Source organism: Lepisosteus platostomus, chromosome 5, assembly GCF_059453375.1.
Source record: "Lepisosteus platostomus isolate fLepPlt1 chromosome 5, fLepPlt1.hap1, whole genome shotgun sequence".
Taxonomy (NCBI): domain Eukaryota; kingdom Metazoa; phylum Chordata; class Actinopteri; order Semionotiformes; family Lepisosteidae; genus Lepisosteus; species Lepisosteus platostomus.
In genome coordinates this window covers 45,562,046-45,587,990 of record NC_142615.1, presented here as the reverse complement: position 1 = coordinate 45,587,990, position 25,945 = coordinate 45,562,046, and the positions used below count along the sequence as shown (strand labels likewise).

Here is a 25,945-nt window from a genome sequence, read left to right as displayed (position 1 = left end):
AGTATATCATTATATTCATTATATCAGTATATTATTCATTTAGACCGTTTCATAAATGAACTTGGTTATAACTTCTACATTAGATACTCAAAACAAGTACATAACTCTTAGGAATTAAATTGATATCAACTGGTTGGGATAACAATTGAATTCTCGAGCAGTAATGCAGTGAAGTTGAATACTCATCCAATCTCTGGGGATTCAGATCTCCTGCGGGCACAAAGAAACAGTTGCAGGCTGTTGCTGTCCAATCCGCGCTCTCTGGCTCGTGCCAGGCTGTGCTGTGTGGCTTGCGACGGTGCGCTGCTGATGCTCACTGACCGGCTAGTTAGTGTTGGCTTTAACTAGCAAAGTTTGCGCACAGGAGAAAAGATGACTGTGGGTCCCAGCAAGTCAGGAAGAGGACCGGTTCGTTCCTGATGAAGAGCTAGTTCTGAATAGTGATTCAGCTCTCCACAGTTCTGACCTGTTCACGAGGTCTGCTGCTGGTGCTAACCTCGGGTGGATCCTCTGGTTACTCTCTGGCAACCTCCGCTCTAGACTCTTAGAACAAAGGAAAGTTCTGGCACTCGGACACACTGGCCGTTCCGTGGTGGTCCGGGCTGATTCTCAGGATGGTCAGGAGGCGCGCTGCGAGAATGTCCTGCCCTTGGGAGCCTTCTGCTCCTGGGCTGTCCTGCCCTGGAATTCTCCTTTGAATTCCCTTTAGAATAGTCCACAGAATTCTACTGAATCCCACTGAATCTTACTGAATCTCCCTGAATCTCTGTGTTGCCTGTTTTTACCTAGAGGAACTTCAGCTCATTGATTGGCTGAAAGTTCCATGGGCATCAGAGTCCCACGTGGGTTACTCGGCCCTACCAGTCCCTGATTGGTTGATCAAGGTGAGATATGAGTCACTTCCTCCTGACACTTAGGAATGCAGTCCAGATGTCCAACTGGCACTCCCTAGACAGATAGGCGCCAATGGATGACCATTGATCATGATAGCCAGGCTTAGCTAAGTGCATCCCCCTTTGGGAGCTGTCCCTTATCAAAGGAAACCTTAAATCAGCCTGCATGAATAGTTTCTCTGTGGCTGCACCACAGAGATGAACAGAGATGAACTTAATTCTTTCTTATTAATAAGCCTCACCGCTACACTGACATTTGCTCTGCTTTAAGTAATCAATGAAGAACACAATGTGCTTCACTAGACTCCGGTCCAAACAGGATTAAAAGCCAGCAAGTATACCTTTTCAAATTGACGTCAGCAGGGACTAGATTGGCACTTTAACCAGTGCCTGATTGGCTCAGTCAGTAGAGCATGGAACTCTTTATCTCAGGGTTATGAATTCAATTTTGGGTGATACAGGTGTTCTCATTAATTAAGTTTCCTGTTCATCTTTGACCATGTTACATCTTGATGGTGACTCAAATTAAGAAAAAAAGGACTGATCTAGCTCCTCATCTGAGTAGATAAGTCATAGACTCCGTAGATAACCTATTCATACCAAGCACTTGGATGCAGCTTCACCTATCACAACTAGTATTTAACATTATAATAGCTCCTGTCTATTTACACTATAATTTACACTAGTGTTTCCTTAAAAATTGCTTGTAAGAATGAGACATTACACATGTATTCCAATAAAATAAATAGTATTAATCTTTTCACTGTAACAGTTTCACTGTGACTTGGCAGATAACTGGCAGTGATCAATAACCACACCAAAAAATATGGGAAAGCAATGGGGAAAATCGACTCTTCAACATGTGGAAATGTATTACTGAGAGGAGGAGTCCTTTTCTCTTAGGTCAACACTCTTTGTAAGAGTCAATTCTCCCAGCTCACATCCCTGGGTTTCCGTAGTGTTCCTGCAAAGAGTGATCAATTTGAGACAGGTAAACGTCCTGATTTTATTTAACAAAGCTAGATGCACATTTGCTAATGCTGCCTTCATTGTAATAGGCGGTTTATTTCTCGAAAGCATGTTATGTAAAAAAAGAAAAAATGAAAACATGGATAACAATCTTTCAAAGCTAAAGATTTTACTTTTGAGAACTGGACATTTTATGTTTCTGGGTGCTTTTCAAATGCTGGTTTTAGAACTTTGCTGTGCTTCAAGCATAATTTTTCACCTTATAAACTGGGTATTGAGTGTTAGGGTTAGTGTTTTTTATTTTGATGACTTAGTAAAATGTCTGGAATTTTTTCACTTTGATATTATAGAGCACTTTGTGTTGATGAGTGCAACAATTCTCAGTTAAATACATCATGGTTCCATACTGTAACACAATAAAATGTGAAAAGGCCAAGGGGGGTGAATAGTTTTTATAGGCACTAAACGTATTACAAAAATATAATGCTTAATTTTATGGAAACTTCTTACTATAACCACCAACGCACTCGCTGTTTAAGCAATGGGGGTTTCACAATCCTCTTTCTCACTGGTAATGTTATGAGCAGGAAAAGCACCATTGAAAATGGATTTCAATCACTCAAAACTAATAGTTGTCACACCCTCTACAGCTAGAGGGCGCTCCCACTCTGTCCTGTCCTAGTTTCCCTGTGCTTTGCTTGTCCTTCTGGTTTGTCTTTGTCTGGGGCTATATATTTCCGGGTCACCCTTTCCTCCTCATTCAGTATTGAGGGTTCATATGTCTTCAGACCTGCCTAGCACCAGGCCATCTCCTCCGCAACCTGAGGACTTAAGTTTCTACCCGACATCATCTGACCTCCTAAACGGGCTAACACCCGTTTTGCCACTACACATAGGGCCTATTTTGCTCTCCTGGCCATTCCACGGTATGCCCTTATAACATCCGTGACAGTAGTTCCAACGCTGTGCTGCCCTTTTAATTAACATTGGCTGTAACAATGTGTTGTTTTTGTCTCTTAAAGGGTCTGCTCCTTTACTCCGTCTTGCCAGTGTCGTATAGAATTGAGTACCCATAAAATCTGAGACCCCTTTCAAAGTCTGCATGTGCAGTGGACATAAGAGGCTTGGCGCGTGTCGCAATTGTTGCCCTATCTACTAAGCCCATCCTCCAAGTTTGCACTTCTGTGATGTAGTCTCACAGGCCTGAGAGACATAGATTTCACACATGTAATTACTTATAAAAGCCAACAAACCTTTTCTGAGTGGTCTAAGGCTCTGTGTTAAGGTTGCAGTCCCCCTGAAAGCTGGGGTTATAGTCCTGACGTTATACTTCAACTAATTCTCAGTAAATAGATCTTGCAGTACTCTGAGTGCCAGCTAGCTATGGAACAAGTGTGCTATAAAGACAGAAATTACACATTGTTTGTGAGGCTGTGTGCTCCTGTATGGTCTAGTGGTTAGGATTCTGGATTTTCACCCAGGTGGCCTGGGTTAAACTCCCAATAAGGGAAACTTTTCTCTTCCCTTATGTTTTCCAAATAAGCAGCTCAGTGTAGAAAAGAGCCCCGTTAAGCACTGTCAGGAGAGCTAAACTTTTGATAAAAGAGATCGCTTGTTTCCTCCTGCTTTCGAACTGAAACCCTTCAGTGTGTTAAGAGAACGTGAAAATCACTACACTGCACAAGGTGGGGAGGAGTGACTTGCAGAGAAAAGGACTCAATCCAGGAAAATATTTCCACATTCTGGAGAGGAGATTTTTTCCATTCCCCCACTTTTGCAGCCTGACCTCCTCTATTTCTAGAGATCTGTAGAATGTGGAGAAAACGTTTGAAGTTGTTACTGCTACCTCCCCTTGCTTTGAACAATGTGTGGAGTTGTTTGAGTCAAAAAGAGTGATAGTTCAGGCCCATGGGAAGATCCACATTCAACTGTGCATGAAGTTTTGTTCTCAGAGTTTGCAAAGATGGAGGACATTCGCACCTGGCTAAGCCAGTATTCTATAGTCCTTCATGGAACTGAGTTCAGAGGTGCTGACGGAATAAAAACAGGAGGTTGAGGAACATGGGGGTGTTCAAAGGCATTGAGGTTCCAGTCAAGGGAGCAGGTAGCCTGGCCCTGTCCATTATTAGAGCACTATAACCTAAAGAGATGGTTTCATATATATTGTTTTGGGTATTGTCATGGAAATATAACTATCAAGGAAGCCACAAAAGAGAGTTCTCACCTGAGTAAGATCTTTATTTCAATATTGCAATATTGGGAGCCCTGCTGCCACTTCGCAAAGTGCAACCAGAGACTCAATTTGTTACAAGCAGTACAGGGTTTTTATAAGACGTTGCGCTGTAAAAAAGTTCAGCACTTGGACCCTTCTAAAACTTCCCCTTTCTCTAAGAGAAAACAGATTACATCATAGAGCGAGAGAAGAAAAACTAGATTTGTTATTCAAAGCTTATCAGTTACTTTCAGCTAATTCTAATGACCCAGACAGCATATATTGTTTTGGTACATTGTCTTCTAAACTAACCTAAACAGTGTACTTTGTTGACGAACTGTTTTCTAAAATTCTGTAGCACAGCAGTTACATCCTTGAAATATATTATCTAAAAGCACCAATATATTTCTCTACATTTTTAAGAATCAATTTACTTATTAGATTTCCACTTCAGTATATTTATTAAAGTTTCCTATTTTGTGATTCTTTGTATTTGTTTGTGAAATTAAAATAGTTCTTAAAAAATAAATGGAAGGTTTTTCTGAAGTCAGAAAGCCAATTTATTTGGTGGAAAAACAGATTGGTGAAGCTCCAACAAATAAATCCAGTTTATTTGTTTACTTTTTTTTCTGAAACAACTGAATTAGATGGTGTGCTAATATGCAACCTAACACCAGTGTGAATAACTAGAAGAGGGGAGCAGCGCTATTCCAGACCATGGGAGCTTTGTGATTGGCTGGCACAGATCTCTAATTTGCATATCAGATTTGGAAATATAACACTAAATTTAGTGGATTTAATTTACACTCAAGAGTCACCTACTGTGTATTGCCACTTCATTTTTTTTATGAGTAGCTGTGATTACCAGTTGACAGCTTTTATTTGTTTAATTTTAAATTGTTTTGTATTATCACGCTGAATGGCCTGTACTCGAGGTTTGGTAGGGTATATGTGTTTTTGTTTTTTTTCACCAACTGGATTTTTTGCTCTTTTAGTATTTGTCTAGAAGGCTTTCTGAAGTCAGAAAGCCTGTTTTCTGGTAAAAAAATAGATGTGTTTAACAATAATTTTCAAACAATTTAATTGGGACTTTTATGAATAAAAAGATCTTGTATGATAGTTTCAAGAACACTGCTGTTGTCAGCTGACTTTTAGTGAAGCTCTTTCCTCTGGCCACCTGCACAGAATTTTCTTGTGCCTTTAATTTCAAGATGTAAAACCTAACAAACAGTTGCGTTTGTTCATGTATATTTCTGAAACTGTTAAATGAACTACTGTGTGTAAATCTGCAAATGTTGTTTGATAGGATGCTGGATAAGCAAAGTACTTTCTGATTGGTTAGCCAGATATCATATTTGCATACAACATTTGAAACAAAACCATGTGGTCTCTTTCTTATATGCACTGAACGTTACAACCACATTCTTCTACATCTTCTTTATGAGCAGGTTAGTTTGAAAGCCATTTTACACGTTTTGTGTTCAATTTGAAATGCTCTTACATTCTTGAAATCTTGTGTTAGGCAGGATATGTCAGCTTCAGTAAACTTTCTTTACAGGGTTTATTGTTCTTTTAGTCCTTGTCCTTCATATCTTATGAGAAGGTTCACAAGCTTATCTGTCAAACTACAATCTAATGGTTGTGTTTAAATTCCAGGTCATTTGTTTACATTTTTTAACAATAACAAGAAGAGGAGAGCAGCTCCATTCCAGACCATGGCAGCTTTGTGATTGGCTGAGCCAGATCTCTCATTTGCATATCAGATTTGGAAGAATAACACTAAACTCTCTTCTTGCATGGATTTAATTTACACCCAAATATCACCTACTGTGTATTGCCACTTCAGTTTTTTATTAGTAGTTAGGATTGCCTGTTGACAGGTTTTATTTGTTTAATTTTAAATGGTCTTGTATTATCACCCTGAATCGCCTGTACTCAAAGTTTGGTAAGGTACATGTGTTTTTGTTTCCTTCAGGAAGTGGAATTTTTGCTCTTTTAGTATTTGTTTAGACGGTTTTCTGAAGTCAGAAAGCCTAGTGTTTTGGTGAAAAACAAACATCTGTATTAATATTTCTCAAACAATATAAATAGGGTCTTGCATTTGGATATCTTGATATAGCTGTGTGCTTCTGTAGTATTCCTGGTATTTGACTGTGGTTACTTGGGTTCAACCTTAGGTGTGGGAACGTGTCTTTTTCACCCTTTAGTTTCCAATTGATCAGCACAGTATAGAAAATAGACCCATAAAGCAACGTCAGCAGTGACAATTGTGAGAAAAGTGATCACTTGTTTTCGCCCGCTTTCAAACAGAAACCCTTTGCTGTGATAAGAGAATGTGGTAACCACTACACTGCGCAAGGGGGGAATGGGTGACTTGCAGGGAGTGTTGAACTTCGAGAAAGGACTTCTCTCAGGAATATATTTCCACATTCTGAAGAGGAGATTTTCTCCATTTCTGTAGTCTGACTTCCTCTATTGCTAGAGAGCTGTAGAATGTGGAGTCACCTATCCAACTCTAGAAACAGTGTGTAGGTAACAGGTTTGTTACTGCCTGATGAGCACAGTAAATTAATACAGCAGAAGACTGTGAGTATTTGAAGAGAATTAACAATGTTCTACGTCTCGCCACGTTCAATGCTGCTGTCATTTCTGTAATATTGTGATTATCACTGTTACAACCCCAAGTGTCTATGGGTAAAGGGGTGTAACATTTAGGATAATTTTTGGAAGCAGGTGGGTTCTGGTGAGGGACTAGGAAGCGTAATAACAAGGGTTGGTGCAAAGGTGATGATTTTAAGTTGAATAAGTGACTGGTAGGACACAATATCACACAGGGTAAGGAACTAGTGTGGTGCCAAAGAAAAGAAAATAACAAACAAAATGGAGCTGGCTAGGAAAGTGAGGGAAAGCTAATCTGACTACAGAAAACCCGAAACACACGGTCTTCGGCATCTTCAACACCCTAGCCAACCTCCACTGACTACCCAAAACCATACAAGACAAATGGCACTCACCCGTACTAAACTAGTGTTAGTAATACAAAATCAACTTAGTGCGTAGAATGTACCCAACAACCTAAACTAAACTATACACAAAAGTTCACACAAAAACACAAGTGAACCAGGAATACAAATAAGGGAAGAGAGTAATCAACAGGAACAGTGTACAATAGAACACAAAGGTTGAACATATAACACATTAGGGCAAGGTAATGGCAAAACAAGGATAACACAAACAAACGAAAGTATAAAGAAACTAACAGAAACCAACAACACAAGAAAGCCGAAGTTATACGAAAATACACACACAAAGCAAAACAAACCAACAAAGCCGAAACAAAATCAGAAGCGAAGCGATAACCAAAACAAAATGAAGCGAAGCAAAAACGAAGCAGGACCAAAGTCAAACGAAAGGCTTCTCCTTCCTGAAAACCTCCATGTTATATGCTGAATAAGGTGCAGTCTGATTGGCTGAGAGGCTGATTGATGATGATGTCATACGGAACAGTGCTGTAATGGTGGGCCAATGGGGAAGGGAGAACAATCAAAGGTCAGCAGTGTGGAACATAAAAAAAAAAAAACACACACAGACCACACACTGGGACGTAACAATCACATTCATCACACATGCGCAAGATCCCCTGTTTGAAATCAGGCAGAAACAGGTGTCTTTTTATCCGCTCAAGTTTTGTACTTCTGCCAGTGTTTTATGGATCTTGTTTCTCTTATTGCAAGAACACGCATTTACCGTGTCATTCATGATTACGCCAAACAGCCAGAAGATCATGGCACCTTTCAGATAGTCATTCCTCTCCTTCCTAAATATCCCTATAGACAGGCCATTTCAGCAGAACTGACAAACGTGCCAAAGCAACCTGATAAGACCAGGTCCTTGGAGTCACTTCTCAGTCAGTTACTGCTGCCGAAATGCGAGCCCTTCCTCCAGCCTGAAGAAGTTGATCCTACATTACTCATATGGAAAATGTATCTACCAGACCTCAGAGAGCTAAGCTGGATCACTTCCCTTCTGAATGACATCTCAGTAACACTCTACCACTCCTCTTTGTGCACTCATGCTGGAACAGTGGGTGGCTAATGCAGACAGCATTATTATTTATACTTACTCATCAAAAGAGGATAGCTGAGAAAAACGTGACAGTATTTAACCTAAATGGCAAACAACAAAGACAGCTTTGCAGCCTACGCATGCTGACGCAGCTACCCACCTGAACTACTACCGCCTACAGCTGCTGCGACCCACTATGCCTTCCTCCAAATCTTTTTCTAGATCTCTTCGTCATACCTTTGCCTACTGCCCTGTCTCTCTCACACCTGAAGAAGGCTCCACGGCCGAAACGTTGTGTTCTCTTTCTTCTTTTTTTCAGCATGGAATAAACCTATTACTTGTTCCTAAATAATAATAATACTATTTAAATACATACAGGTCTTACTTAATATTATTTTGATTAAAAATAGTACGTTAATAAGCAATAAATGGCACATCAAAATATTGTGAAGGTGAAGATCATACAACATCAACTACAAATGTGGAAATTTAACAATTTCAGGATTATAAATTGCATGTAGCACATTAACAACACTACAGTTATGCTAATGTAACAATAGTGTAAGAAAATCCTGACCTAATTCCTTTCAAATGCTGATACAAAATGTGAATGATTTCAGAGTTTTGGGTATTGGGTCTCCTGATAGAGATCAGAGATGAACTGAGGCGTGTGGGAAAGTGTACAGAACAGGTGGACTCCCAATTCCACATCAAGAGGCTGAGCACAATGGAAGAGTCCTGTACACACAAGCAAGTCTTTGACAACATGGACAATCAAAACCTACTGGTATGATATTATATTCTCTCTGTGGTGTGGAAAATATTCACTACTAGTATTCTAGGTTACAGATAGGTCATTATATGACAGCTTACATCTGATTAATAGGATCCACCTCTGGCATACTTTCTTTTTTTAGTTTATAATGTATAATCTTGCTGATCTTTTAATGCCAAAATAAAGTGTTTTACAAAAAGCTCCATGTTCTAAAAAGTTACTACAACTTTTGAACTTTGAAATATGGTCACTTTGTATTCTATGACTGAGCAAATACTGTAGAAAAGTGCAGTTAATATGTGAAAATGTGTAATGGGTATGTCTGATTGGTTGATTTGTGAAGATCTAGTAGTAGTTGATGATTAGCCATATGTTGATTACAATATTGTATATAATGTACTATAATTTGTGACTACTTAAATTACCATCAGCTGTGTACCTCCAGCTGACCTGTAAACAAATATATGAGAGAGGTATACTGAGACGAGAGGAGCACTGAAGACTTGAAAAAGCTCTCGCATTAGATTCTGTGTTTTTGTTGTTCCCCAGATTTGTTTTTAATGTTTTGTTTTCTTTTTCTTTTGAAGTTGTTGCGTTTGGTTGTTTTTTTTTCATAGTTGTTAGACTACTACAGGGATTTACCTAGGTTCCTGGAAGACTTCTCGTTTTGTGTTTGTTGTGTTTTCGGGTTACAACATTTTATTTTCTATTGATAGGACCCCACGCATTACTATGGGAGTAGTTAACTTTAGTTCTTACATTGTACCTGAAATTACCACATAAACTACTACTCTGTTTCCCTTTTTTTAAAAGGCACAAGTGAAGTTTGTTTTTCCTTGCTGCTGATTGGTAGCTACAATGGGTCAATTGCAATAAACTTATATACAATAAACTCCACTGAAATTTGTCAGCAGCTCTGTACTAAACCTGTTCTCAATTGCAACAAACCTAAAATAACAGCTGCTGCCCATTAGATGTTACTGCATTAGGAGTCTAGCTTAAACCACCTCTTCATAGGTTTTAAGCAACTCAGTAGCGGACTAAGCAGAACAATTGATCACATTAGAACTGTCTTGAATGTAATGGAAATAATGTACTCATTAATTAACAAGCTTATGCACCACTTGCTTGAAAATTATTATTATATTTAACTAAAATTGCTTTCCAGACACCACAAATATTCACAATGAATGTTATCATAACACATCTTTAGTAATACAAATGTTATTTATTAATAATTAAGTTCCATGTATATCTTTATTAGTAGCTGTATTACAAGTAATGCATATACAGTCTTTATTATAGTTAGTTTTCAGTTATCCTGGGGAGGGAAGAGAATGGAAATTAAGGAAATAAAAATTTAAAGGGCTTTTAAGTCTTCAATGTGTTCTGTCATAGCTGTGTGTTGTCATATCTGGGTGTTAATTTAGTATATTTGTTGTATTATTTATTGTGATTTGACACTACACTTGTGTTTCTCAGGAGAAAGCAGTAAGATTTTTTTTTATTTGAGGGTACAGAAAATTGTATTGTACGGCCAAATGTAAGGTTACATTAAGAAAACATTATTGTTACCTTTTGCAACGTTATTTATTTAAGACGGTTCTTCGGAATAGTGTCCCTTACGTATCTGTGACTGCAGTCCAACAATAACGGTGCTGAAATAGCCGGAATGTGTGGGAAGAAGATGGAGATGGAACAGGAGGCTTATTCAGTCGATAGAAAGGTTGTGTCAGAATGAACACACTACGGTTATGGTATTGGGTTTAAGAGCATTACGATCCTACAGTCTCCTGATCCATAATCAGATGCGTTATCCAATGCACCACTGGCCCTTGTACCGCATTCCTCAAGTGCACCACTGTGAGCTTGCACCACTACAATAATAAATCGCCCCAGTCCAAATTTTCTCAATAAGGTGCATGTTTTCTATGTGTATTTAGTTAAACAGTCTTTCATTTTGTCTGTTTTAAAAATTGCATCTCTTAAAAACAGACAAACGAGTTTATGTGTCGCGCTGAAATTCACACATGAGGGAATTCAAACGAAAGAAATCACAGAAAAGATATTGCGCTTAAAAAGAAATCCAGAGTGCAGACACCGGTGATAGAAAACAGAGCTTCATACGATGCATGAGATGCTTTACCTCTGAACTAAACTCGGCTCTTTAATCGTGTTAGGAAGAGTGAATAGCCAACAGTGTACATTTTAAAAATCAAAGCAAGACAATGAGACAAGAAGAGAATTCGGAACACGAGCCTCTCTTTCATTGTTTAATGAGCTTTTGATGAACGCCTAAGTGAAAGACAAATTCACTATTTTCACTTTGTGATTAAAAAACACTTTTATCACACGTTAAGCACTCCTGATGGTGTCGAATAGTTCTCTTTTCTACCCTCATCATTTGAGGATCCCCAGCTAAAATATCTTTTTAAACTACAACAAAATTGCAATATTTTGAATACTATTTAAGTTTACATAGTCACATTCCCGGTGATATTGACTTAGGCACTCAACTATTAACTTCTTGTAGTTAGCCAAAAGTTTGAAATCTCTGCAACTATCAGGATGCTTAAAGACATCCAAAGAAACCCCATCATATTTAGGGGAGATGGTGTTGAGGTCAGATTAATTTGAAATGCGTCTCTGGGGACTTTTGATTTACCAACGTTATTTTTAACTGAAGGATATGCTGACTGACTGTGCCATAGAAACTAACGCACATCACCTTTTTTCTACATTCACAGGTTTTTGACTAAAGACAAAAAAATCATTTTTGTTTCCTTGCCAGCTGGCAGTAATTCCTCTGCACTGACAAAACAGATGAGTATTTTATCTTTCGCAATTTGTATGGATTTGTTTAAAAACAAGTTGCTCCAAAAATTAAATGAACACTTCCATTAAATTTAATGTAGAAGCATGTTGCTGTCCATAATGATAAACTGTGTGGCAAGACAGGCACCACTGGGACTCAACCCCAGGATCTCCTGTTTACTAGGCAGGCACTTTAACCAACTAAGCCACAGCATTCTCGCATCCTAGTGTTAATCCCGCATCAGCAGGGTCAGCTTGTCGGCACGCCTGTCTCCATTTGGTGGTTTGAGCTGACGCTGCCATGACGTTCCCATTAAATGCGACCGAGAATACTCCAACCGGCGCGCCGCTACGCCTGCTGTCGGAGAACTAAGCCACGGCACTGGCATCAAATATCCCTTTTACAGCCACTTCGACACATCTCAATTGCTCTGAGACACCTGTATTCAGTGTGCGCTGAGCCTGCTCGCTGAGAAAAGTGACGAGAAATGGCTTATGTCCAAGGAGTTCAATATGCTTTTTATGTTCAATGGGGTGTCCACTACAGCTAACACTGAAGCGCAGCACAGGCTCTGTGGTTTGACATCTCACAAGGTAAATGTTGAAATTGTAGGTGGAAGAGGAAAATTACCCTTGAGTATGGGGAAAGAGGCAACTCATGTCCGGAGGGGGCTGAAGTGTGTATGGAGGTGGCCTAGTGGTTAAGGCAATCTCCTCTTAATACATGATACTCTGCACAAGTAGGTTTGAACCCCATTCTCCTCGAGGAAGGGCTTTGACACATTTTGACCTTTTTAAACTTGGTGTGCTTTCGTTTTGTTTCTTCGCTCCTGTCCTACAGCAGTAATATTTCTATAGGTGTATGATCATGGTAGGCTGACAGCAGGAACACGTGGCCCACAAGCAGTGACAATATCAGAGGTGTCTGCAGTGTGTTGGTTTGTAAGCAACGATAAAATAACTTGACATGGAAGCAGGTGTGCCTGCATTAATACAGCTCCATCGAGAGGAAAAAGTAACACAAGAACCGACATAAATTCAACAGCACGTTTCTGCAGCTGAAAACAGAACATACTCCACGTGATGATTGAGCTCACAACCTCGGTATAACTCCACTATAAAAGCACCACAACTGACCAATTGCGCTACTGGAGCAGCACAGCACAGTAGCACATTTTCCTCAGTGCACTCAAACAGTGCTTCTTCCCTAGCCTACCAGCTTCAAGACTTTTTTAAATTGATCAAAGATTCATTGGAAAAGGTTTGTTGATGGGTCAGGTGGGAATCACACCCAGATTCACTGCTTGCAAGGCAGCTATGTTCATCATTATACCCAGGACTGGCGCCAGGGGAATGATCTGTAGGGGGGGGGGGGGAGGTCTGAAATCCTGAGGGGGGTAGTGATATTTCGGTTTAAATGGAGCCATTGCAACCATCCAAGTGAATTCTCGCAAGCATGCCACTGATTAGTATTTCATGTTAGAAGATAACGACAAGCAATCTGGTATTTAGTGATGAAGAACAGTTCCACGTTCATCAGAACTCACGTGATTATTTTTGCCTGGAGCATCAACCATATGTGTTCTTTTTTGCAACAACATCAACGGTAACGAGGTTCTGAATCATTAAGAAATCATTGTAAAACCAACAGAAAGTAGAAACTTCTATAACTACAGTCCTAGTTATATAACGATTGTAAGTATAAGGATAAACTACTGCAAGGCATTGGTCCACCTGAGCAAATAAGGTCATAATAATGTTGACACCCCAAAACATAGACACTATGTAACGTGCTGTTCCTGGACAGATAGCCCTCCTGCACATTAAACAGTCTGATGTAGTAACTGTGAATTCGGAGTTAGTGTAGTTATCTGACCATTGACAATTTATCCAAAACTGAGGGGGGTGGGACTGTTCAGTTGAGGGGGCGATTTTGGCATGCCAGTAACATTTTGACAAAACGTCCAAGAGTTACGAAAACACTTACTTTGTGTATAAAGTACATTGTGTACACACTGTAAGTTCAGAACGCGAGAAATACTGCTCAATATGGGATCCTGTCCAGGAATATCAGGGCTGTAAGGGGGTCAGATCTATAGATGTAGTAAACACATTAGTGGAGACAGTGTGTCTGCCCTCTGTGTGAGAGCCAGAAAGGAAAAATAATCTGTGGTCTGGGAAGAAGAGACCCTCGTTGGAAGAGCGGTGCTTCTCACAGGAGAGAATGAAAAAAAATATTTTTCTCCTTGGGGGAATTAAAAGCACTTATGGGGAGTGGTGTGATGGTAGTGCATCTGATACCACATCAAAAGGTTGTGTGTTCAAATCATGTTGAGATCGGATGATGTATGTTCAGGTTCAGCTGGTGCCGAACCCAGGAATTAGACCATGCCGTTTGGTTTTATCTGTACACCACATAGATAATCTAAATGAAATAACAGAGCAGTACAGGACACGCATTCAGGAAATTACACAGCAAGTCATTTTGAACATGACAAGAGAAAAGGCACACTGCACATCCGTGAAACATCACGTCCGACTTTAGAGACAGTTACATCACAGAATGGAAGTTTCAGGCCCCTTTTTCATTACAGGTTCAAACTAACCTGAAAGTTACAGAGTTTTAGGTCACTTTTGTATTAAAATGTGTCTGAAGCCTATAAATATAATTTGCCCTTTTTTAAATTGTGGATGAAATCCAATCCCATGTACCAAGACCTTACAGTATATTCATTAATTAAAATGACTAATGCTATTGGACATTAGCTGGTGCTTTTTGTAACGATTTGCTATTTCATGCTGGAAAGAAAGAAACCTGACCAACGTTTGCTTTCAGGTGCGGTTCATTCACATAATGGACTTCTATTTCTGAGTAGCCTGATTTAAAAACACACGAACCCGGTAGAAGTCGAACCTCCAATCTCATGAAGCAAAATCAGACGCGTTATCCATGAAACCACTGGCCAATCATGTAACTGAATTGCACCATGGTGAGTTCAGCACTGCAACTAGTAATTACTAGTAATAGTAATAATCCCATCCTAAATTTCTAAGTGAGAAACGTGTTTTCTACATTTTTATCAGTTTTAAAATATCATCTCTTTAATACAGACAAAGGGTTTGTGTTTCACTTTGAAATTCTGATTGATTTAGAATTCAAAGAAAAAGATGCTTTCTTCAACAAAACATTCCTGGTGCACGTTTTCTCCATGAAAAAAATACATTTTTCCCTTACATGATTTCTCTTTTTTTTTCCATCAGAGTACAGAAAGAAGAAAAAAGGGAAAAGCAGTGTCGCAAAAAAACTCCATCGCCCTTGGGAGATGTCAAGCTCATCGGATATGAAAAGTGCCCAATAAAAGCAATTTCTTTTCATTTATCTTAGCGTCAGGGCTGCTATTGTGTGTAGAGGAGGCAACTTGCTCAGCCAGCAGACTCACCGCTTACTGAATACAGGTATGTTTTGAGTGTCATGCTGATCGTCTTATAAATGCAAAAGAAACTTTTAAAGCTGATAAAGTTTTCCATTGTAATTTGCATGTAGCTACAACGTCCCTGGAAGAGAGATTTTATCAGTTGCACGTAATCAGTATTTTTTACTTTTTGTTTAGTACTGGAAATATATTTTTTTTTAATTTTTCTAAAGAAGATCTCAAGAAGTATTGCCAGGACCTACCTTTAGCATTCAATAGCGATATTAATGGATCAGAAATGTAAGGTAAATTGGTGATCTGAGCCAAAATAGTCCTTACACGCCTCCTGGAACAGTGTTCATATTCATAGCAAGTTATATTCTTTTTCAACCCCAAACGTTGCTATTGCATTAAGCTTTGTGTGACCATTAGAGGTTTCGGTAGCTTCTGGAAAGCGCACTTTTCCAAACTGAAACCTATAAGAACATTATTCAAGACGCACCATGTCCCAGAATCATTCATCGGGACTAGGATTAATATCAATGGAAAGTACTTCAAAATAAAAGATTTAACTGAAATATTAAAAGAGTAGGAAAGCATTTAAAGTAGAAAAAAATCAGTTCAGATGATATTTAATTTTTTGAGAAATGGGCACATACATCAGCTCAGTGAGCAGTGCGAGGTGCTCTTCTGGAGATGATGTTAAATTAGTTAAAATCATGTGATAGTTAAAAAAGCTTAATACTTAGTTAAACAGCCAGCACAAATGGTTGCGTTTGTGATTATGTCACTTCTCTACTACAGCAGCGTCGGTAAAAGACCCTCTGAAAGCAGTAAGGCTCTGCACAGCTGAATTCGTTGCTATTTGGAGAAATCCACAAACTCGTGTTTTTCATGTGCTTTAAAAGACAGCCATACTCACCGACAAAATAAAGACACTGCTGCTGATTTTTTCCGAAGCACAGTTGACCTTTCTGAGCCAATTGATGAAGCTCACCCAATGAATACTATAGCAGAAGGTGGAGGAAAGTGCAACTTTGTAACTATCACAACCACAGGAACAACTGCAAGAAGTAGAATCAATTTCCCATCGAATGGTGGTGTTGTCTGAGGTACGCGATGTGAGCGTGTGCAGAGAATCCCACAATCTCTTCAAAACTTGGACAAAGTATTTCTGATGGAGCACTGTGCGCAAAGATTGAATAAGCTTTGCTCCTGCCGATGATTCTGCGTGAAAAAGCACAGCATTCAAGTTTCACAGACAAATGCACCATGCCTACTGTAGCGGCGAGGCTTATTAATAAGAAAGAATTAAGTGTTCTGAGCCTTCCCAAATGAGGCCCCATTTCTGTGTTCATCTCTGTGGTGCAGCCACAGAGAAACTATTCATGCAGGCTGATTTAAGGTTCCTGATAAGGACAGCTCCCAAAGGGGATGCACTTAGCTAAGCCTGGCTATCATGATCAATGGTCATCCATTGGTGCCTATCTGTCTAGGGAGTGCCAGTTGGACATCTGGACTGCATTCCTAAGTGTCAGGAGTAAGTGACTCATATTTCACCTTGATCAACCAATCAGGGGCTGGTAGGGCCGAGTAACCCACGTGGGACTCTGATGCCCATGGAACTTTCAGCCAATCAACGAGCTGAAGTTCCTCCAGGTAAAAACAGGCAACACAGAGAGCCTGAGAGATTCAGTAAGATTCAGGGAGATTCAGTAAGATTCTGGAGAGGATTCTGTGGACTGTTCTAAAGGGAATTCAAAGGAGAATTCCAGGGCAGGACGGCCCAGGAGCAGAAGGCTCCCAAGGGCAGGACATTCTCGCAGCGTGCCTCCTGACCATCCTGAGACTCAGCTCGGACAACCACGGAACGGCCAGTGTGTCCGAGTGCCAGAACTTTCCTTTGTTCTAAGAGTCTAGAGTGGAGGTTGCCAGAGAGTAACCAGCAGCAGGCCTCGTGAACAGGTCGGAACTGTGGACAGCTGAATCACTATTCAGAACTAGCTCTTCATCAGGAACGAACCGGTCCTCTTCCTGACTTTCTGGGACCCACAGTCATCTTTTCTCCTGTGCACAAACTTTGCTAGTTAAAGCCAACAGTGAGCATCAGCAGTGCACCGTCACAAGCCGCACAGCACAGCCTGGCACCGAGCCAGAGAGCGCGGATTGGACAGCAACAGCCTGCAACTGTTTGTTTGTGCCCGCAGGAGATCTGAATCCCCAGAAATTGGATGAGTATTCAACTTCACTGCATTACAGCTCGAGAATTCCATTGTTATCCAAACCAGTTGATATCAATTTAATTCCTAAGAGTTATGTACTTGTTTTGAGTATCTAATGTAGAAGTTGTAACCAAGTTCACTTTACGAAACGGTCTTAATGAATGATATACTGAACGTATGTCCTCTTGATATGTGTAACACTTTGTAACTGATTGAATATATATCTTTTGTATTCTGATAACCCTCTCGATAAGATCTGTTAGGTTTACATGCATATTCTATGTATTAATAAATGTATCTTCGTGTATTAGCACCTGTGTGTGTGCGTTGTTTGAGTTATGTCGCATGGTTGGACTCTAAAGCCATCAAAAGAATCAACTTTGTGATTTACTGCTACAATAAATAATTGTCTCAGTAAATGCCCAAACCCTACAGAACTGGTGCCTTCAGAGAGCCACTACAGTTACATATTTGGCGTCCCTGAACGGCCGGTTTTTCTTACACTACAGAACCAATTTTAAAAACAATTGCGGCACACTACGATTCACACTGACTCAAAAGTGATCACGGCAGATGTTGTTCCCTGCATAATGCTGAAGGGACCAAAGAGCATTGCTGTTGGGAACACAAAATGAGGCTTTTTTATGCCTTGATGTTAAGCTGACAAAGACTATCTTGAAACACCTAGTTCAGTCTCTCGACAGACTGCCAAGCAAAGCTTTTACCCATTGACGTCGCAATAGAAGGAAGGTCTTAACCCACCAACACTTAGCAGTGGCAAGATTCAAACCTAACCCAGCGAAGAAAATGGAGCACAAACCCAGCACTTAGACCACCCAGCCACACTCCTTACACCTTACTCTCTTGAGAACGTCGGGTGGGTTCAGCTCTTGTTGTGCGACGCGTGGAAATGACTGCATCTTCATTTTCCGAGATGTTTCCTATCACATCTTTGTCAGCTCTGAATAAAGTGCTTCTTTGGAGCAGGCTTCAGACCTTTTATTTTATTTATAAAGGAGGGCCATTCAGAAACATGTAATTCCTGTTTTAGAAATGCTTTGGGCGGTGTGTTTTATATAATGCACAAACAGTATTCTGATTGTATACTGTAGACCTTTGTAGCAATCATACTGGACGTGACTGGGATTCTGAAATGTTTCTTGAAAAGGTATTCAGGGCTGCTTGAATCTATAATAAAAAAGTGACCCGAAACTTCCAACCTTCCAATCACTGATGTCGCTCTCCCTAAACCTGTACGGGATGTTTTGCTGATGTGCAGTGTGCCTTTACTCCTGTATTAAAAACGACCTCTGTTGTTGGGCGGAGTTGAAGGAGAACTTACTGCACAGAAAAAGTACGTAACGATAAAATATTTCTGCGCGTGAAACACATCAATCGTTCAGCATTTCTAAAATGTTTAATTGAATTGACAAAGAAATCCTCTCCTTAAACTTCGAAAAGGATTATCTGTTGAGCCAGCAGGCGTAACACTGCAGTTGCCCGTTTCTCACAGGTGGTTGAAGTTGTGGATAACATTTAGCAGGTTTGGCACCATGGCTTAGCTGGTTAAGACGCCTCACTAAAAACCAGGAGACCCTGGGTGTGAATCCCAGCGGTATCTATTCGTAGACAACAGGCCACTCATTGTCAATATTTATGGAGCTTAATTTAAAGACAACGGGAGAAGCATGAGTTACAGCTTTCTGTAGCTGTTTTATATAGCGATGTATCGGTTGGCTCTGTGGCGCAATGGAGAGCGCATTGGACTTCTAGGCTTTGATAGAATGAAGTCATTCAAAGGTTGTGGGTTCGAGTCCCACCAGAGTCATGTATCATTTTGATTCAACCTTTCAAAATCCTCTAGGGATCAGTGTTGATCAAGTCAAATAAAGGACTTCTTAAGAGTCCACAGTTGAAAATGAACCAGCAGCCACAAGAAAGAAATTAGCACTGGACTGTGATCACATTACTCCTGTCCTGGACTCCTTGCACTGGCTTCCTGTCAACTTCAAAATCCTCATGCTCACCTATAAGGCTCTCCATGGCTTGACACCACAGTACCTGTCTGGGTTATCGCCCTACTCCCCACCTCACAACCTTCGCTCTTCTAATTCTGGTCTCCTATCTGTCCCCCAGTCCATCTACACTCTATGGGTGACAGGGCCTTCTCCTGTTTTGTACCAAAGCTCTGGATCTTTATTCCCAAGGATATCAGAGAGTCACCTTCTCTAAACTCCTTCAAATCCAGACTCAAAACCCTCTTCTTTAGAAGAGCCTTTAATGAACTATTCTTTACCCCTCTGTTCCTACTGTATTTAATACCACCATCTATTGTCTCCTCTAACTGTGTATTCTCATCCTGCTTATCTTGTGTATTTTTTAACTTTATTGGTTTCATTCTGTAAAGCACTTTGAAAAGCCACCTTTAAAGGCACTATATAATGTATAGATTATTATTATTAATAATAATAATGAACAGCGCATTTAACACTGAGCACATGCGGTCCTTCTTTGCAAAGGATTGCAAAAGCTGGGAATTAGCCTTTCACTCGTGTTGTTGAAGACCGTATCCTGGCTTTGTTGCAGGAAATGTCTGGATGCCATCACCGGATCAAGGAGAGGATCAGGGTTTTGGGAAGTCTTTTTGATGCCTGACACTGTGTGTTTCCTGGTTGTAACGGGTGTCATTCTGGACCTAAACAACAGAGAACACCGTTGAAATAGCTGAACTGCCTAGCGGACACTTTGTCGCCTTCTTCTGACCTGTATTTAATGCGATTCTCTGAAAACTTGGCACGTTATATCTGTGCTACCTTTATGGAGGGCACACTCATAAGAATCATAGATTCGATCACAAGCATCTAAAAATGAGCCTGAGAAAATGACATCACGCTATGAGGCTGAATGGCACAAATTCTCCTGTTACTTCTGCAGCAAATGTGTGTTTTTTGCTTCTTATTTGGCAGCAGTGGGATTCCAACTCACACCCCCAAAGAGACTAGAGCTTTAATCTAGCTCTAAATTAAAAACTAGGTGACTTGTAATGGCTGGTAGGAGAGGAAAGGTATAAATGCTTCTTTTTTGGACAAAGTCTTTATCTTTTTTTTCACCAGTTGTTTTGATCAAATTATTGTAACGCAGTGCCATATTAAGGTATAATATGTACATGAACGTCATGTCTGAGTCGATGATGGCAGCTGAGTATCGCTGGAGGACAGTTCATCATGAGTGGGTAAGCCTGCATAATGAGGGAGAAGAGATCGGCCTCTCTGATGCAGTGTCCAGTGACACTAACCTTCTGTCCTACTGTTCTCTGCTAATGTAGATGGTGAATGTAAGGTTTCATTCTTGTAAAATATTTCCGAGCACTTTTTTTGTTGCTGAAAATTAATCCTGAGCATTTGAATGAATTCCGATATTGTCACCTAATTCCATACATTGTTTCATCAAACTAGAACATTTAGAGGAGGTCAATTGCATTTATGAATTGCATAGTGATAGTATTTCTTTCCATTTAAATACTTCAGTCAAAAATGTAGAGAAGGTGCTCCTGTTTTCACCATTATAAGAACTGTGATGCACCAGTAATATTTACTCTCATAAAAGTATTGTAATTGTATTGTTCTGTTCTGTAACAATCTTGAGTGACACAAACCTTCTGTTTTACTGCACTACACTTCTCCAGAGGCCAGTTCAGCACACAAGGATCCTCAGTCAAACAAACACTGCAATCGCTTGATAAACGCTTTTTCTCATCCTTTCTCTTAGTGTCGGTGCTACTATTGTATGCAAAGGAGGCGACTTGACAATGAAGAGAGTCTTCATGAAGGTGTGTGTCGGCAAGCTCTCCACTGTCAATTGACTGGGCTTGTGAAGAAATCAATCTCATTCAACAACCATACAAATTGCACAGCTTAAGGCACATGAAGCGAAATCTGTGAGCTGATTGACACAAAACAATGTCACTTCACATTATCTGCAAAGTTGTTTTGCTTGTCTGACCACCTCTTCCTACTTTACAGTGAGCACATATATTTCAGTTCCTTTCTCCCATGTGGAGATGTATCCACTGCCAAAACTGCTGTCTGATTATTTAAATTATCTGTAAAACTGTTACATGACTTCATCTAATTGTAAATTTATAAGACGGTCTGTGAGACATTTGTGAGAGTAGCTGAATCCCAGGGCTGGTATGGAATCACACACAGGCGGGTCTTCTGTGTGATCTGAGTCCCACTGCTCAGAGCTACAGACTGGTCAAATGGTCACTATTGTAGACACGACCATCGGACCATAGGCTACAAATAATCAATATACCGATCATAGTGTCACTACTGTTGTTTATTACATAAATACTGTATATAAATAATAAGATAATTCCACACTCATAAAACATTTATAAACATTTTGGGAGGCTGACATACAGTAAAGAAAGTAATACTGAAGAGTTTGGAAGTCCTGGAAAGCGTTAATAGATCCTTCTTGCTTTCGACCTGGAACAGAGCCCACAACTGCCAGATCAGTGACCCCTGAGCCCAGTTCACAGAGAGGAGAACCAGGAGCTCTTCTATGTCTCTAAGAGGGCTGGGAGGAAAGATAAAAGGGGGAAATGTGACATGAGTCCAGGCTGTTCTGTCTGATATTGTTCATGTAGCAGCACTGATTGTCTGAATATCTTCTGGTTCTGGATTGTGAGGATAGAGAGCAGTACGGAGTTGAGATCCTGTCTGAGTGTGAGTCTGAGCTGTGAATCTCACTGAGAAGAGAATAATGATTTTTTATTCTGCCTGAGAATTTTCCTGAGAATTTTTTTCTTTTCCAAGTGGTGTTACATCCCCTTCAGATACTCTACACAGACTGCCAGAGAGAAGAGGATAGAGAGATGGACAGATAAGAGCACACACAGCAAGAGACACCGACGTCTTGATTTACTTTGAAGCAAGTGTTAATTTCTTTTCTGGAACAAGTTGTTTCTGAACTTCAAGAAATTCATACAACTTCTGAAAGATAAAATACAAATCTTGCTTCTCAGGACAGAAGAAATGCTTCCAAAAAATGCCAGTGATTTTTTCTCCTTTTAACGAAAAGTGGAGAAAAACAACAGCAGTGCAACTCCGTCGGCTTGATTTAGCTTAATACAAGTATTCACTTCCTTTTCTGTAGATTACAGCCTGCGAAAGATGAAATGAACTTCTTGGTTACTCTTAGTCAGTGCAGAAGAAATACTGCCAGCTGGCAGGAAAATGACAGTATTTTATTTTCTTTAACTACAAACATGTGAGTTGTGAAAAGCAACGGGAATGTGTCCCTGTGCAGCTGTTAAACAAAGGGCTGGTGGGTCAAACGTACTCAGGGACGTGCTTCAGATTGTGATGATGTAAACAAAATCTCCGCTAAAAATTGAAGGGATTTCTTCGCAAACCCTCTTGAATGTGGCAGGAAATCTTTGTGTTTTACTCGTGTGCAACTACAACAAGTAAACAAATAAGTAACTAAGTCAATGTCCAAGAAAACCATCTTCACGTGTGGAATTTTTCTTTAACTGGCTGTTGGGAGAATTCATTTATACACCCGTTGTATCCTTAGCAAAAATATTTTAAAATTAGAACACAGATTTGTTGGAGAACTTGACAATCCTTGACAATCATTATTAAATGAGCATTATACAAATGTGCGTTGATATTTTTAATATGTACCTTAATTGTAATATATATATACATAATTGCTTTGATATGGATGTTCATTTGAAGGAATTGAGGAAACTATGAAGGATCGCAGAACAACCAAAGATACATTTGGGCATCTGCTATTGGTAAAGATGAAAGAGTACCTTAAGTGTGAAGCTTTCATACACACGAGAGAAAAAAACAGTTTTAATGCACTTCATTAAACTGATGGTATGCTTATCAATCGTGCATAAAGTGCACATAGTAGAGGATGGTTTCGATCCATCGACCTCTGGGTTATGGGCCCAGCACGCTTCCGCTGCGCCACTCAGCTGACAGCTGCTATAATGTGATTCTGCTTCTGACCTTCTGCTTTCCGAGGCAACTGATTCTTTCGTCGTTAATTCCCAAATCTTCAATGAGAATCAGTGAAACGAAAATCAAACACATGTACACACTCGCGTCCTAACCTGAAAGAAAAATCTACACCCACTTTATAATACTGAAAATGATTCAGGAAGTACAGCAAAGTTCTAAAACCAGCGAATGCATCTGCATACAGTACATAAAATGTCAATTTTTCAAAAGTAAAATCTTCAGCTTTGAAAGATTACCATCCATATATTTTCGTTTTTCTCTTTTTTTACATAACACGCTTTCGAGAAACAAACTGTCTTTTAATTAAGGTTTCATTAGAAAATGTGTATCTTGGTTTGCCAAGTTAAAATCGGCACATCCCAGTGGGCAAAAGATGTAGAATATACGACTATTGAACGCATACCAGACGTGTAACTGTGCTCCGTAACTGGTCTAGAATGAAATTGATTATATGTTTATTATACATAAATGGTTGTAGTTCTATTATACGGATAAATTTAGAAGACTACTATACATATATAGTTAAAGGTCTATTATACATCAAAGAAAGATTTTTATAGGTATAGAAACTAGTAAATAAAGCCAATGATTTATTTTAGACATTTATTCTTAAAATATACAACTATTCACACCTGAAGAATATGTAGTTCAAATTATACATTATATACAATATTGTAATCAACAAATGTCTAACCATCATAAAAAACACAACTAGTAAACTTCAGTTACAAATTCTAGTAACATGGCAATATATATATATAGTAATGACAAACACAAACTAATTACATGAACACGGTAATATTTAACTCAAAACCACATTTCGAAACTTCTTTATTTCCACGAAAATATTATTAATGTTGCACAAACGCTACTTTCTAATAAAGACAGAAAGAAACTATTTGTTTTGTGTCTCATGGTGATCCTCCTCTCGATACTAATGAAATGTTTAATATGATCCCTCGAGAAAAAAAAGGAGTCAATTTCCGCCTGGAATGATTGATGCCCCATCAAACATTTTGTAATATCCCTGGAAGTTTATACAGTAGAATCCTGGTTCGTGGCTTAAATTCAAGGTAAACAAGACTAAGGAAACGAGTTGGAAACTTGATGTCGAAGTGGGATTTAAATCACCCGGAACATTTCACTACATTGGGCAGTATGTGCTAGGGAGCATTGCTTGACATCCCTTCGATAGCTCAGTTGGTAGAGCGGAGGACTGTAGTGGAGTCAGTAGGGAATCCTTAGGTCGCTGGTTCGATTCCGGCTCGAAGGAAGGTGCTTTTTGTGTACTTTAATCAAAGAGTTAAAAAAGCGAATCTGTTTCATTCAGACATTTATCAAAAGTTCAATAAACGACGAAGTAGAGGTTCCTGTTCCGAATTCAGCCCACGTCTGATTGTCTTGTTTTGGCCAAGATCCGATCTTTGAATTAAGGGACTACTCTGTCTGCTTTGTAATTCAAAAATACATACAAATGTCAAGTTTTTTGTAGATATAAAGGTGTTCTCTGTTTTCAAAGGATAGGTTCTTAATTGGCATAATGATTTGGTATTGATTTTGTATCGTTGTATTATGAAGTTTGTGCTTTCTGTGTTTTTATCGTATTGTGAACTTATTTTTTAAACAAATGCTTACAAAGGCAAACAGGGCACACATCTGTTTATACCAGTGGTGAATTGTACATTTGTACAAGCTACTGTGCACTTCTGGGAGTATAACAGGTTCGATATAAAGTGGCAAAAATATAAAAGGGGAATATACCCCAGACTGCGTATAAGCTCTCGTTGTGACTGTTGTTTTATTTTTAGATAAAAATGGCGTACTGTGCACGAAATGTTGCAGAAACACAATTTGATATTTTAATAATTATTATTTTAATAATTTGATCAAATTGAGGCCCAGGATCCAAATCTTCAGTTCTGATTTTTTTAAGTGATATCTTTCCTTCCTGTCGTGGAAGTCACACGATGTGAGCAATTGTTTTTTTTTACGTTGCGATCCAAAGATCCTCAGGCGCACTGTAACCAAACCAGGATGGATTCTGCTCGGAGCCGGACTGAGCTCATTCTCACTCCCTGTGCTAAAAACAGAATTAGCTCTTCCCCGAACATCGTCTACAGCTGCTGGATGGTGCTCTGCGTCTTACTGCTCCGGCAATTACTTTGACGAAAGACAGATCACTTGTGCGCTTTTAACCTTCTCGCAGCTGCAGCTATAGCCCTGAAAAAAGCATTAGCTTTATCAGTTTTTACATTAATCTATTTTGAATCAAAGTTTGATATTTTTTTTATTGCATTTTACATTACAATTATAATAATAATAATTATTATTATTATTACGCACACTTATATAGCGCTGTTCTGGATACTCCACTCAATGCGCTTTACAGGTAATGGGGACTCCCCTCCACCACCACCATTCTCCTGAATGATCACAGAGAGTCAGGACCTCGGTTTTACGTCTCAGCCGAAGGACGGCACCTGTTTACAGTTTAGTGTCCCCTTCATTGTACTGGGGTATTAGGACCCGCATGGACCG

The 25,945-nt window shown here is 39.5% G+C and overlaps 4 non-coding genes across 4 annotated transcripts; all 4 read left to right on the top strand.

Annotated features, from left to right (window-relative positions):
• Positions 1-5,049: 5,049 nt before the first annotated feature.
• LOC148667292 (U7 small nuclear RNA) lies at positions 5,050-5,107 on the top strand. The gene has a single exon (XR_015938975.1). It is a non-coding gene; the product is annotated as a U7 small nuclear RNA (small nuclear RNA).
• Positions 5,108-6,053: 946 nt separating this feature from the next.
• Positions 6,054-6,111, top strand: LOC148667291 (U7 small nuclear RNA). Its single transcript, XR_015939060.1, has one exon. It is a non-coding gene; the product is annotated as a U7 small nuclear RNA (small nuclear RNA).
• A 12,987-nt stretch (positions 6,112-19,098) lies between these two features.
• On the top strand, positions 19,099-19,191 carry trnar-ucu (transfer RNA arginine (anticodon UCU)). The gene is made up of 2 exons: positions 19,099-19,135; positions 19,156-19,191. It is a non-coding gene; the product is annotated as a tRNA-Arg (tRNA).
• Positions 19,192-24,592: 5,401 nt separating this feature from the next.
• Positions 24,593-24,680, top strand: trnay-gua (transfer RNA tyrosine (anticodon GUA)). Its single transcript is given in 2 exon segments — positions 24,593-24,629; positions 24,645-24,680. It is a non-coding gene; the product is annotated as a tRNA-Tyr (tRNA).
• Positions 24,681-25,945: the final 1,265 nt, after the last annotated feature.